This window comes from Macrobrachium nipponense, chromosome 32 (assembly GCF_015104395.2).
Source record: "Macrobrachium nipponense isolate FS-2020 chromosome 32, ASM1510439v2, whole genome shotgun sequence".
NCBI lineage: Eukaryota > Metazoa > Arthropoda > Malacostraca > Decapoda > Palaemonidae > Macrobrachium > Macrobrachium nipponense.
The window spans coordinates 33,138,305-33,152,708 of NC_061094.1; the positions used below are offsets into that span (position 1 = coordinate 33,138,305).

Below are 14,404 nucleotides of genomic sequence, written 5' to 3' on the forward strand. Positions count from 1 at the left end.
GTAATTATAAAAAGCCCTGCTGAATATAGATAAGAAAGAATTATGTATTACCAATCCCAGAGATGCACATACCACATGCTTTGTTTGGTGCAGATGACAGCATTGTTGGGTAAAAAGTTTGAGGCAAAAGCTTTTGAATCTGGGAAAATAGTAGGATCGGGGACAAAGTTTTTAAAAGAATAATTAGAATGGAAATGCAAGTGAAAGAGGATTTTTTTCCCAATTTGTTGTGAAACATTCTCGGTATACAAATTTGTGATTGAAATAGAGAATATTGGTTGTAATATTATATTAAATTATATTTTGATTCATAAAAGTGATAACTTTCAACTTTTCAGATGCTTCTTGATCTTGTTACCGTGTAGCAGCTATATTATGGAAAATAAAACAGAAGTATGATATCTATACACGGAGACAGGTATGTTATTACGATACTGTGCAACTCTTTTAGCGTAATTTATGTGCTGTTGTGTTGTACAGAAAAACATGCTTTTGGAAAATAAGTTGTAAAATAAATCCATTTTCATAATCAAATGTAAATTGGAGATGATTTTCTTGTTATTAGGCAACATTGTGTATTTTGATTGTAATGGAAAATACTTCTGTTCCTTGTTAGCGCCTGCTGGTGGAGATGGAAGCAATGGCATCCCGACCATTTCGCCCTATTCTCCTTGAATTGTATCCTAGAGGAAACTGGTGATGATGCCACAGACTCTGTAAATACTGCCTACACACAGACTTGTACTACACACCCAACTGTGGGAAATTATTTAGTATCAGAAACAAATGGAACCACCAATTCTCTTGTTAATGACCATAACATTGCAAACACTGAAAACCTCAATTCCATGCTTAATTCTAATACCAACTAAAAGTACACCCCATTTAAAATTATTCCATAACTAACAACATCAATCATAAAGCAGTTGCAAATTGCAAACTTCACCAGATAGCTTGTCCTCTGAGTTACTTGAAAGTATTAGTACTCTGAAGAAAGGGAAAAAGGTACGTACAGTATATTTTAATGATGCAACCTTTGATGCCTTTGATTAACTTTGTAAATAGTGTAAACATAATAATGGAACATCCCAGGTATTTTCACAGCAAAGTATTTTTCAGTATTCATAGCTTTGTCATTGCAGTTGTATTAACAACATATTTTTGCTTTTTTTATAAATAAATAACTTCTGTATTTTTTTGAATAGGTAAATCCAAGTCCTATTGCCCTGGAGCCATGTTGTGGCAACCGTGCAGCCGTCCTCTCACTCCTGGTGCAGCTACCCACTGGCACGGAGTCTTATACTCCACTAGGTCATCCAGGTAAATTTCAAATATTTTCTTCTCATTATTGTTAGTATTAATCAGTAGATGAGACCTGTTCATATGGAGCAAGTCCACAGGGGCTATTGACTTGAAATGCACACTTCCAAAGAATATGGTGCTCATTAGGAAGACGTAAGGGGAAGTAAAGGGAAATACAGAAAGAAGAGATCCCACTTATTAAAAAAGAAAACAAAAATTAATAAATAGATAAAAATGTATTAAAATGCAAGAAGAATATTATAAGGGTAGTATGTAATACATTGCATTTTCGCTAGAATTTCTGATCAAACTGCACGACATCCTCTTGGAGGCTGTTCCACAGTCCCAACGGTGTAAGGAATAAAGGACTCAGGAACTGAGGAGTTCAACAGTGAGGCACATTTACTGCATATGTATTGTGTATGTAAGGATTTAGTGTGCATGGTGTTATCGTTTCAAGCTTATTTGGTGTGCAAGAAAGCATAATTTTTTACATTTTTGTTTTGTGAAATATTCATGATAAGGCTTGGAGCTTTAAATTTTACCATAGTTATGTGTTTATTGTATTTGATCCAGTTTATGAGCTTATATGAAAGAAGGAAAATTATGAAGGCAGGAAAAAGGAAGAAAGAAGAGAGTAGGAGGCTGATCTTTGGGTGGCAGGACCATCTTGTATTTGGCTCACCTAACAGCAGATATTTGGGCCAATTAGTTATTGAAAAGAAGACATGCTGCCCTTTCTAAGATCTCCAGATTCGTTTGCCCTAATTCTACCTTAGCACGGAGAAACGGAACCATTCCAGGATCATTGGGCTGCGGCAGAAGATGCTCTGCAACACCCTTAGGACAATCTGGATGCCTGCGCCTTTCCACCCTTTTGTCTGATTTCTCAGGTAATTGACAGGGTAATGATCTCTCAAAACCTCAGAATGACCCTGTTGGCTCCCTTGTGGCCACATGCTGAGTGTTTCCTGACCTGGCTCTGCTGATAAGATGCACAGAGAGAGATTCCCCCCTGGACAACCTCCTTTGCCAACTGCATATTGTGAGGTTTTCCTGGTCGGTAGGGTCCCTATCTCTTCACGGTTGGAGACTATCCAGTATCTCCAGTGAGTGTACCAAAAGAAAGTGGCCCTATCTGTCAATATTTTCTTTATTCCATCCTTCACCCTCTCCTAACAAGTGATTCATAGTCCAATTGCAAGATTTTCCTCTTGTTACACTAATCTTTTTACTGTCAATTTCTGTTTCAGCATTGAATGACTTATGGGTTGCAGCACTTGGCCATTGGACTAAATTCAATATGCTATATATTCTCTTCAGCAACCCAGGCTATTCATCATTTTTCTCTTCATGACTTTAACCATTGTAATCTGGCAGTCATTGGTGATTGTGTGTGTGTGTGTGTGTGTGTGTGTCCTGTGTACCAGCCTTTATGTCCCTTGGCTTGTTTCACTGCAAATTCATTAATTGAGGAGGCAGCAGTGATTTATAGGTTTATTGCTGACTCCATCAAATGTCGTGAAGTGCAGTTGGAGTTCTTGCAGCTACATCCTTCTCTTCAAGAGTTCACCTGCTTCAATCCTCCTTTTTAATCTGTGAATTTGGCTATTCATAGCAACAAACACAACACTAGACTATTACTTCTTATTTCCAGTGCCATCCTCTCTTCCCTTTACTTATCAGATAGCACAAAGGAATTAGGAACATTATCTTGTGGCCTGATGGAGTCATGTGGCACATGCACAGTGGAGTTCCTAATATAAAAAGTTGGTACACTTGGGTCCATAGTTGTGAAAAAAATGGTGTGTTTAGGAAAGGGCTTTTAATTTATTAAAATGTTAACTTAAGTTATTATCATTATTATTATGACCTCGGAATTTTGTGAATAACTGACAAATAAATGTGTTTAGTAAGTAAATATAATTTGTTTGTTTTTTGCAGGTGGTTTGGCTATAGCCAGCGCATTAGTTACACTTGGCAATCCTAGAAAGAGTAGTACAGACCCCATAGCTTTAACCAAGGGGGACATTAGCAAGACAAAAGCAGTGAGAGGAAAGCAGTCTTATTCCAGCCATTCTCCTGACACTTGTATTTAGCACCTGCCTACTCACCCTCCAGTAAGACAAGTTTCAGTTTTAGTAAAGGTTTTTTTTTCTTTGACTATGTTTCATAGATATTGTTGTTATTATTGATGGTTTTGTTTTACATAAATCATTACTAAATGACTTGGTGTCAAGTCATTTACAAGGCCTTAAGTACATTTTGGGTGTGTTTCTGTGAAACACCAGATTAACACAACAACAGTACAAGATTATGTACAAGAGGATGTTAAAGAATTCCTGGTTGTTGGTTGAAAGGACTTGAAGGTGATAAAAGATTATTCCATGTTTAATGATTTGGCATTTCATTAATTACCATTAGTGATGGGCCCTTCACCACCTCTGTCTTTAATAAGTCTCTATTTTCAGTAGCTATACTCAAATTTTTGTTGTAGCTGCATCTGTCATGAACAACATTTTTGGTCAAATGTAATGTAGCAGTAGTAGTCTTGGAACAACTCAAACAGTTTGTTTTTAAGTAAGGTCCCAATTTTTTTGTTGTGCATTTTATGTTACATCCCAACATTATTTTTACTGTAACAAGTCTACAAAACATTTTATTTTAGAAATTCACATTTGTATATGTACTTTTAAAAAGGTATCTTTGCCCATTTGGCTTCCTTTCCTATAAATACTTCTGGATACTTTATTTTAGACACCTTTGCAGATTGGAATCGATTGAGAAAATTGTCTTTAAGAGGATGCTTAATTATGGAAGCGATTTTTTTTTCTAATATGTTAGCACTTGTGTAGCTACATTAGGGTTAGTAAATGCAGGTTTACAATTTGGACAGACTGGTACAGTACATTTAAATGTTTTAAATTTATAAGCTTGGGATAGTGTAGTAGAAGGTTGGTAATGTAGGTTATAATATTGCTTTAAAACTTCAATTTTAAACTTATGCCTTATTTTTATACAATATTTTTTTTGCTGCCATGCATTTGTCATGCCTTATTTTTATACAATATTTTTTTGCTGCCATGCATTTGTCATCCTTAGGTTTTATTGTATGATGTTTCTATTGTGATGAGGATTCAGAGCTCATTCGAATTAGCAATGTGCATCAGCAACCGTGGTTTCCTCCATTTTAATGAGTAGCTTTAAAATATGGGACCTCATTGAGAGGTAACTTGTAGATTGGATTTTCTTCAAGAAATTTTGATTCAAGGTACCTTGATTAATAATGCCATGTCCTAACAATGATTTGTTTGCTCACATACTTATATGAAAAAGGTGACCCTACCCAACTTGACAAGCATTAGGATATTTGTGCTGGCTTTTCAATATATTTTATTCAAAACCTCATTTTATTCTTCCAGGCTTCCTGGTAAACAATAGGTGAAGCTATTCAATATGTTGCTGTTGTGATCTCATTTACAAAGTGTAGTTTCTCTCAGCAAAATTATAGCCGCTAAAGGTGATTGCTAGAACGAGTCTTTCAATGTGTAGATAGAGTTAGTTTTTTCTTATCATTGAATACAAAACCTTTTTACTATATATTTGATTTAGCAATTTTCCTTCTATGCAAAAGTATGTATTGTCAAGAAAAATATCTTGAAAATGACTGCGAGTCTTGCATTTGGCAGCTGTGAAGTGGCATTGATGTCTTAATGTGTTACTGTAGATTTTTCATATGAAGTTACCAAATTAGAACCTCTCAAGTATCTCTGTGATTTTTTAAACAATTATGCAGAATCAGAATTACTTTCATAGTGAATACAGCAAAGTTCCTTAGTTAGTTTTTCTTAGGATAACTGCATAGTAATTATAATAGTTTGTTATTAGCTGTAATAAGCCCGAGAAAAATTCATTATACCTCTTGGCTTTTGAACAGGCTTTTTTTTTATTTTTATATTTTCATGTAAAACTCGCACACTTTTTACATCACAATTTATCAAGGTAACTTAATTTTCAGCTGTGAAAGTTTTCGGGCAAGGAGTTAGTCATATACTATATTGAGAAACTGATATACATACTGTACATATTTATACACAAAGTGAACAGGCATTATTGCCTTAAAATAGATGCTGACAATAACCTTCTTTGGGGATTTGAACTGTTGTTGCACTGCTTCAGTGGGTAATGGGTTGTATCCCCAAGGATGATAGTCATCATTAGCACACATTATTACATATTTTGAGTTGTTTGAGTACTGCTGCTCACGTTCATTTGACTTCAAGTCTGCCAAAATTTCTCGTCATTGAAAGCTCGTTATTTTTGAGCTGTCAGAATATATCAGCCCTTCTTTTTGTTGGTATTGACACCATCATGGCCTAAGAAGTAAAGTCTGTAAAGTTGGATATCACTGGAATTTCAAGCAAGAAATCAGTTAGAATCTGCATGTTTTGAACATTGTATTAGGTGCATTGTAATCGTCATCCTTATTGCTAGATACTGGAATGATCCTTAGTGTCTGCACCCAATGAACATCTATCATTGTTTTGATGCTGTGCTGTACTGTGTACCCTATTTTGATTAGACAGCTTGAGATATTTGCTCGTTACTCTATTAAAAAACGAATGTCAATAGGGTAAACGCCTATTAATATGCTGCCAGCGCTTCTGTTATGCAAGATCAGCATTGATAAACTTTACTGTAAGTGCTTTTTCATTTCAACTGCCAATCCAATATCTGTGATTATCATCAATTAAGAAGAAATGGTTGGTACATCTGTATATTTTGGAAATGGACTTCAAATGGATATAAATAAAAAAATTAATAAATAATGATCATAGCATAATATCCCAGTTAGATGTTTACAATGGATGAATAATGAGATGTAGTGATCACTGTTTTAGAAGCGGCGATCAGGTGAAGGGTATTAAAGAGTGTGGTTGTAACCCTTGTACATAATCTTGCTTCTTTCTTATTGTATTTATTTCCAGTATATATATGTGGCATTTTTACCTAGTTTATTATTTTAGAACAAAATCAAATGGCCATGCGATTTTTGCTGGACGTTGTTTTTATCAAAATTTTTATAATGTATTTTCTTAGCCTTTTCGTGTTGCTGCCTTGATAGATGTGAATTTCATTTCTAATAGCTCAAATATTTTGTTATGGTTTAGGAGCTAAGGAATGTAAATATTTAACAATATTACGACTAGATCACGATGTAATATAATATATATACATATATAAATATTTATTTAGCCTATACTTTAAGACAGAGCAGATCAGAGTGTTTTGTGGTCTGTCTCTTTGAATCTCAGCCATGTGATAATTCTCTAATGTAAGTGTGAATGATTAACTTCCTTTTTTATTGTTAGCCAAAGCCTGTTAGGTCTTTAGTCTGACAAAACCAGTGATGTTCAGGATCACTTTAATATAATGATTGACGAGGGGGTTTCTAACAGTCTCATATTGGATGATAGGTATTATTAAATAGGACTTTTTTTTTATACTAAGCTTTAGGTGTATGCTCATAATGTCGCAGTGAAGGAAATTAAGTCTTACCATCCTCTTGTGTACTGTATTGTTAATGATCTGTAGATTGAAGGCTTAGCTGTTGCCACACAAGTTTGTGAATGATTTGTTGAATGTGCGAGCATGTTTCTTTCATCGAGGAATTTTTATTTTCAGTAAGATTTGGTGTTTGTAGAGTGTAAAAATAATTTTTTTACTTATACTCAAGAGACTAGTAGAGAACTAGAATAAGAATATATTTGAATGGTCCAAACCAAGCAGTATTGTCACACCTTGGTACCTCAAAATTTTATTAGAACATTTTTGTTTAAATGACTACTGGGTATGTGCTGGCAAGAAAGAAAATTGTTCAAGTTCAGCATTGGACTGAAAGCTTTCACAGCATACTTGCTCCAGCTGTGCAGTTAAAATTTATTGTTAATGGTGATAAATGGTGGTAGAGGTGATTAGGAAACTTTTGGCTGTATTTCCAAGTGTGTTCAGTATCAAATTGCAGTATATCGCATTACAGTGCTTCATTGTGTACATGGTTTTTTCTTTTTTAATCTAAGTTTTCAGTAAGTGATCCAAATTGGTCACATTCCGGTGATAAATGTTCGAGTCACAAAATTGCATTCAGTGTACATACCTAATGTATATTGACGCTGGTAGGGATTGTATGAGATTTAGAGTACTTTTCGGTTTGTTCTTGTTTGATGCATTTGTATGAAACCAGTAATTGAAAACCCAGATTTTGTCAACTAACAAAATGGAAATGTTTTGAATTTCATGTTGCAGTAGATATTTTGGAAGGTAAAATATTGACTTGTCAAGAGGAATCCTGTAGTGGACTGATAATGAAGGTTTTGTACTCGTGTATCTTGGTTGTAATGTTGAGAGTAATGTGAATGAAATGAAATGATTTAAATGACATTTTGATTAGATTGTACAAAACTGTTCATACAGCAATAAATTTTTCTTTTACGTTTTATCTGGTGTTTTTATTGTGATTATTAATGGCATTTTTTTTTACTTTTTCATTCATTATCTTGTGAGTGGCATAATAATATCTGAGGATATGTAAATTAAGTTATTCTCTTTATGCATATTGCAACAGTTTTTATTTCTAATGAATAATTCTCAGACGAATGTGTTAGTGCATTGAATTCATTACTGAAGTAATAAAGACTACTTTTATTGACTTGGTATTAAATAACTGAAATTGTCAAGATTCCAGTTTTTTTACACTTCTCGTGAACCTTTTTTTTTTCTTTTTTAAATGCTTTTCACTTGAAACTTCTGTATTTCATTTTAATGTGTACCCATAACATTTGTGTAGTATTTTGTTGAAAGTAAGGTGATAAATATGGTAAAAAATTTGAGGCATAATTAAGATGTGAAAGACCTTTGTAACAAAATTATTGTGAAAGACCTTTGTAACGAAATTATTGCTATAGTACTAAAAAGAAAATATTGTACAAATAAACAAGTTGTGGTGTACTCTCTGCAACAGGCAATTAATGTTGTAGGCAAGGCATGGTTGTGGGGTTTGATTTACAGAGAGTTTGCGTGGGTATTATTGTTTGTACCAGTGATAAAATGCATAGGTACACTTACAATCTGGTTATCACTTGACAGGTTTAACTACACTTCAGACATCCAGGAAAGTGCAATTTGTACCAAAGATTAAGTTGATTTTGTGAGGTGAACTGGTAGTAAAATATTTTGTTAGATTTTTTTTTAAGCAATTCTGAATGTTGGTTTATGTTTTTATAGGAAAGAATGCAGAACAGCAGAGTCCAAATTTTGTTTTATTAACATATTTTGGCAGTACTAATAAAAAGTGTAGGTGGGGTCAATAATATTGCAAATAATTGAACACTATATGTAATAATAAAATGGTCATAATATACTTTCAGCGTGACATCTAGTCCCCAACTAATTTTTGCAGTGATTATCAGAACATCCTCGCAGGCTTACCCTAGAGTGTGACTGTCTTCCTGTCTTTGTATACTGCTTTTAGGGTATGTTTCTGATGTGGAACATGTATTCCAATAAACTTTTTTCCTTTTAGTTTGATGTGTGTTAGTAATATGTTGTAAGTTTATATTACGATAGTTGGGTACAACAGATAGGTTACTTGTTGATACATTGAATGTGTTTACCCCCTTTATTGTTTTGTTAGCTGCTGACAATGCTATGAAGTAGACTTTTCACTGTACTTCCAGATTGTTTGTTTCGCAGATGTTCCTTGTGTTTGTTCCTGGGGGAGGGAGAGACTGAAGTAAAAGTTCCACTATGTCATTGTTATGAGATATCATTTCAAGTGATTGTAATCTGGCATGTTTGTTTCCCTCTTATTTTTATTTACTACTGGCTAATTCTAAGGTGCAATACGTGAGAAATTTTGTTTTTCTAAAGGTTACCTTTTTTAAGGAGTGTAGTAAACTAATATTTTCTAGCAGTTTTGTATTGTTTTACAATTAAAGTGAATGCCCTATTAAAGTTTCTTAATTTTTATGATTATTGCAGCAGCATTATTTGTTTGTTAATACTGTACTATAATCTTATTCCTTCACTCTGCTGTAAACCAAGTTTGCTAATAAAACCTGAATTATGTTACTGATGTTTGATTTCTCTCTCCAATATGTAACTACACATGGATGATTTTATATTTAGTATGCCTTGTGATGATCATTGTTTCATAGAAGTTTAGCAAGAATATCAAGCCACTAATTAACAAGAATATCAAGTCACTAATAAACCTATGTGGCAGAATAAAAGGTTATCAATGAAGGGAAACTTAGAGAAAGGTAAAGTAAATGCACGGACCAGTGGTGCTGAAGCATGGGTGGCTCCCAATACAGAAGGGGTCATAGGGGTAGTGATCTTGAGCACCAGCCCGAGAAGAGTCTACTTGAGACTCGGAGGTCTGGAAAAACTAACCCCTATTAATAATAATCTTGGTGCCTCAATATGGAGGACAGCAGATCCAGATACCAATCAGCTGGTGGAAGCTCAGAGCCACCAAAGTCATTATGAGACCATGAATGACAACACTTGGTTGATCAGAAGAATGACTGGAAAAAGTACATGAAAAGGTTGTACCAGGGTTGTTGGAAGGCATCTTCCCTTGTAGCCCAAGGGTCCAATGCTCATCAGCAATCTAATACCATTTACTTAATCGAAAATGAACTATACACCATCCAAATAACAGTAACGTTATTCTTACTTTGGTTCTCGTATGCTGGCAAACCCTGTCAATTCAGGTAGAGCTGTCTGAACTTACGGAAAAATAAATTGGAAAAAAATTTGGAATAACTGAAAGATCCCATGCTCCTCAGTTATGCAGATATGCATGATTCCAAGACTTAACGACAAATGCTGATACATTCCTGCTTCGTTTTATCATGAACCAACAATGGTTTATAACCGGTATCACTCTTACATCCTCAGTGTCAATGAATGATACTTCCATAGATAAGGTATACTTCCAGAATTCGAAAGTTAGTACTGTATCAGCAATAATATATCTTATTTCTTTAATGGGAAACTAGTAACTGGATGATGTGAATCGTATGGAATGGTACATTTTAATCAAGATAGTGGGCATCTTGAAAAAAGGTGCTAAGATTGAAAATCTATGCAGATTTTCAAACGACCTACAATTGGTTTTGGCAAATCCCAGAACATAATCAGATAAAAATCAGGGAATTCAGACAATTTAACCAGTTTTAATGACCTCATATCGAATTTCACCAACCACATAACTATCCTGGAGAATGGGAGTTATGTTGGGATTTCAAATGGCTAGTATAATTTCTTTTCCCGTGATTTTTCAAGACAACTTCCATGCTTGTCACCCACTGAACAATGATGAAAACACCATTCCAAAATGAGTGGTATTTTGCTAATGGCCAACATACTCAAATTCTATGTAAATTTATTTTAGCAAAAGTCTTCTGTGAAATTCTGCCACTCATATTTTTCCTGTGCTTTTGCTTCTATAATTTCCAAGCCTCCCCCTCTCACAGTTCTTATCCAAGAAGGCTTGGGTCACCTATCTCTTCTGGTGTACCAGAAACCATTGGCAGCAAATTGACGGTTAGGGGTAGGCACTGAGTACTTTGTTTATCTAGGTTCACGACTGGGTACATGGTGGAAAACCATGGTAGAAAATCAACATGCAACAGTAGGTCCTGAGTAAACAAAATCTGTGTGCTACAAAGAATCGGCTACCCTGCAGTACTCTTCCATGAATTCTGAATAACTATATCTTAGTTTAACCAGACCACTGAGCTATAACAACTCTCCTAGGGCTGACCCGAAGGACTATATATTTTTACGGGGCTAGGAACCAATTGGTTGCTTAGCAACAGAACCTACAGCTTATTGTGGGATCTGAACTACATTATATCGAGAAATGAATTTCTAATCACCAGAAATAAATTTCTCTGATTCTGCATTGGCAGAGTGGGGAAGCGAACTGAGACTACCAAATCGATGGGCAAACATGTAACCCACCCATCCAATGAGGAACTCCCATGGATTCTGAAACAACAATGGAGAGTGTATCAACAAAATTTCTGAGTACACTTAGTTTCAATGTGGCCTAAAACAATATGTAAGAAACAAGTATAAAATGAGCTAAGGTTCTTTGGCGCAATCGAGTTTCTATACAGCGTATAGTGCTGTATGAGCTACGGCCCATGAAACTTTTAGTCAGTGTCCAGTGGTGTATTGCCCTATAGCATTGCCAGATGCACGATCAAGGCTACCTTAAATCTTGAACAAAATAAAAACAACTATAAGGCTCTCTAGCCTCAGAAGTTTTAAAGGTCTGAGGGTGGACAGAAAAAGTGCGGATGGACAGAAAAAGCCATCTCGATAGTTTTCTTTTACAGAGAGCTAAAAGCTATAATACAGGCATTTGGACAACACAAACAACTTTATTAGAAATTTATTCTTCTTGAGACACCTTAGGTTAGGTTACGTTAGGAGAGTAATACTATAATACATCCCTGTACATCTGGTATGTGTTACCAAGGTTCCAACCTCGGTACATTTAGTAGCAATGGCCGCGCAGCTAGGCACATCCATTTTCTCTCTCTCTCTCTCTCTACAACACCCCTCTCTCTCTATTACCTAAGGCAATTAAATCAGACTCGTGAACTACAAAAATACATTATTTAAGAGCAAAGTGTTAACTAAATAATTCAGGTTCTTAACAAAATGATTAAATGTAAGGTTGAACTCAGATAGCCCACTCCATCCCTCTTCTGCAATAACCAACATTAGTTTAGTCATAAAACTAGAAAAGTCATAGTACAGTCTAGTAACACCCCATTTCTAAATATCAGATCAGTTCCCCTTTGTTCCAGATCCGCCTAAAGACAGGAGAACACATCCATAAGCAAAAGATTAAAAAGCAAAAGAAAAAGGTCAAATGAAGTAGAGCATCATTGAAGCAAATATTCAAAATACAGTCAAACCACACTTTTGGCTAAAATATAGGTATGCTTACCCATTCAACACAGATTACACACACTTAACCAAAAACACAGTTAAAGGAGCCATCTTGCCCCTTTGCCGACTCTGTAGCGTTCTCCCATTTTGGCTAACTTACTATCTCATTATGTAGGGAAATAGCTCACACGGACGCAAGCACGAATTAACACACAAGACACTCCCAAATAAGTGTCGTCACTAATTTCGTCACAAGTTCATGATGTCATTACACAGATCATTGTTCACGCCCAAGAAACAGCCTCAAACCGGATTCAGAAAGCATATCTGCATCCACCTGCATGGAGACACAGGACCAGGTCTGTTCTGCTTAGGCAGCGACTTTCGACATCACGCCACCCAAGGAAGTTATGTCAACATTTCTGAAGCTGAGCTGTCTTGTCACTTCAGGACCACTGTTTCCATGGAGAATCAAATTGATGATCTCTACATTCTAAAAATGTCACTGCCTATCATATTCGCTCATTCAGAAAGAAAAGATACAAATTGCATTCACAACGGTGTCTTAATTATATTGTTAATTACTCCTTATTTCATATGTAACACAGCTATGGGTGCCCATGTTAGGTAAGGCTATATTACAGCTGAAACATGGTTTTACTGGTTTATTCTTATGTGTGGTCTAATTTTTTACCACAATCTGTAGTTTCTTGAGTTACAAGGGTGTCCTAACCATAAAAACTATGGATCTCTATGCACAATCAATATAAATTTGCTTGGCACACAAGAAAATGAACCATCCTCCCCCAAAAAAATAAGCTAACCCTTCTACAATTTTTCCTGCTTCTGGAATATATATATATATATAGATATATATATATATATATATATATTATATATATATATATATATATATATATATATATATAGTCATGTTCCTCATATTCCCATTTCCAGATTTAAAACACTCGGTCTTTTTTTTTTCTGTTCCGGCGCCTTGTTGGCTGTTCTGCTGGTTATAAGCAATTAATTGCTCTTTGCATTATATTGGACCTTGTTCAACGTCTTGCCTCACTATAGCAACCAAGGATGCTGTAGGAGACGTTGAAGAGGATCTGGCTTTATCGACTAGTGAAACAAGTGAAATCAATTATGCTTCTACATCTATGAGGAGAAGGAAAAAACCGAAGAAAACAAAAGTCAGTGAGATGGAAGTAGCTGAGAGTGATGGAAATCTTTTAGTCAATAAAAGACTAAGAGCAGTGAGTAGGAAAGTTGTGAATAACAATACTCGTTCAAGTCTGATAGTTGATGATTGTACTGGTGGCCCTAGTACTACATGGCAGTCGAATATCATTCTGGGTAATGGTCATGCAGCCAATAATGAAGGACCAAGTTCTAGGAAGTGTTTGTATTTTCCCAATGCACTGGAAATGGATTATCATGACAAGAGGCAGTGGACGGTAAGACTTTATAAAAAACATCCAAATTTTGAAGTATTGTTTAAGGAAGGTAAATAGGGACCATATACAACAGTTCAGGATGATAAATAATGCTGTGAATTTCTTAACTACCACTGGCTTTGAAGACATTATGCTAGAAAAACCTAAGGATGATGGGAAGTATACTAAAGTTATTGTATTTGGTTACCCTTTATGTATGGATCCAAATGATTTATTGGTAGATGAAAGGGTTGTTTGGGCTAAACGACGTGAGGTTAAGCAGAAAGGTGAAACTAGTCTAAAACCACAGGTGATAGCACTTATAGAAGGTGAGGTTCCAGGGAAAATATGTGTTCCCTGTCTTGGATATAAACGGGTCGATTTGTTTAAGGAAAGTCCTATGTTATGTTTTAAATGTAGCAAATGGGGCCATTTTGCATATAAATGTGAGAGTAACTTCAAATGTAGATATTGCAGCAAAAGTCATGACTCAAAAGAATGTTTTTATAAAATAAAAAATAATGCTAAAATTGTTCTAAAATGTTGCAATTGCGGAGGTGACCACAATGCTAGTTCTTGGTTGTGTACAAAGAGGCCAGTTATTGGTGTTAAAATTCTAAGTACTTTAGTTTCTCAATCACTGAATAAGAACGAAAACGGGGTTGTTATGCCAGTTACAAACGTAT

At 35.2% G+C, this 14,404-nt stretch overlaps 1 long non-coding RNA gene across 1 annotated transcript; it reads left to right on the forward strand.

Moving 5' to 3' along the window:
- The first annotated feature begins 896 nt into the window (after positions 1 to 896).
- On the forward strand, positions 897 to 3,424 carry LOC135207331 (uncharacterized). The gene is made up of 3 exons (XR_010312955.1): positions 897 to 1,005; positions 1,206 to 1,320; positions 3,247 to 3,424. It is a non-coding gene; the product is annotated as an uncharacterized LOC135207331 (long non-coding RNA).
- The last annotated feature ends 10,980 nt before the right edge of the window (positions 3,425 to 14,404 follow it).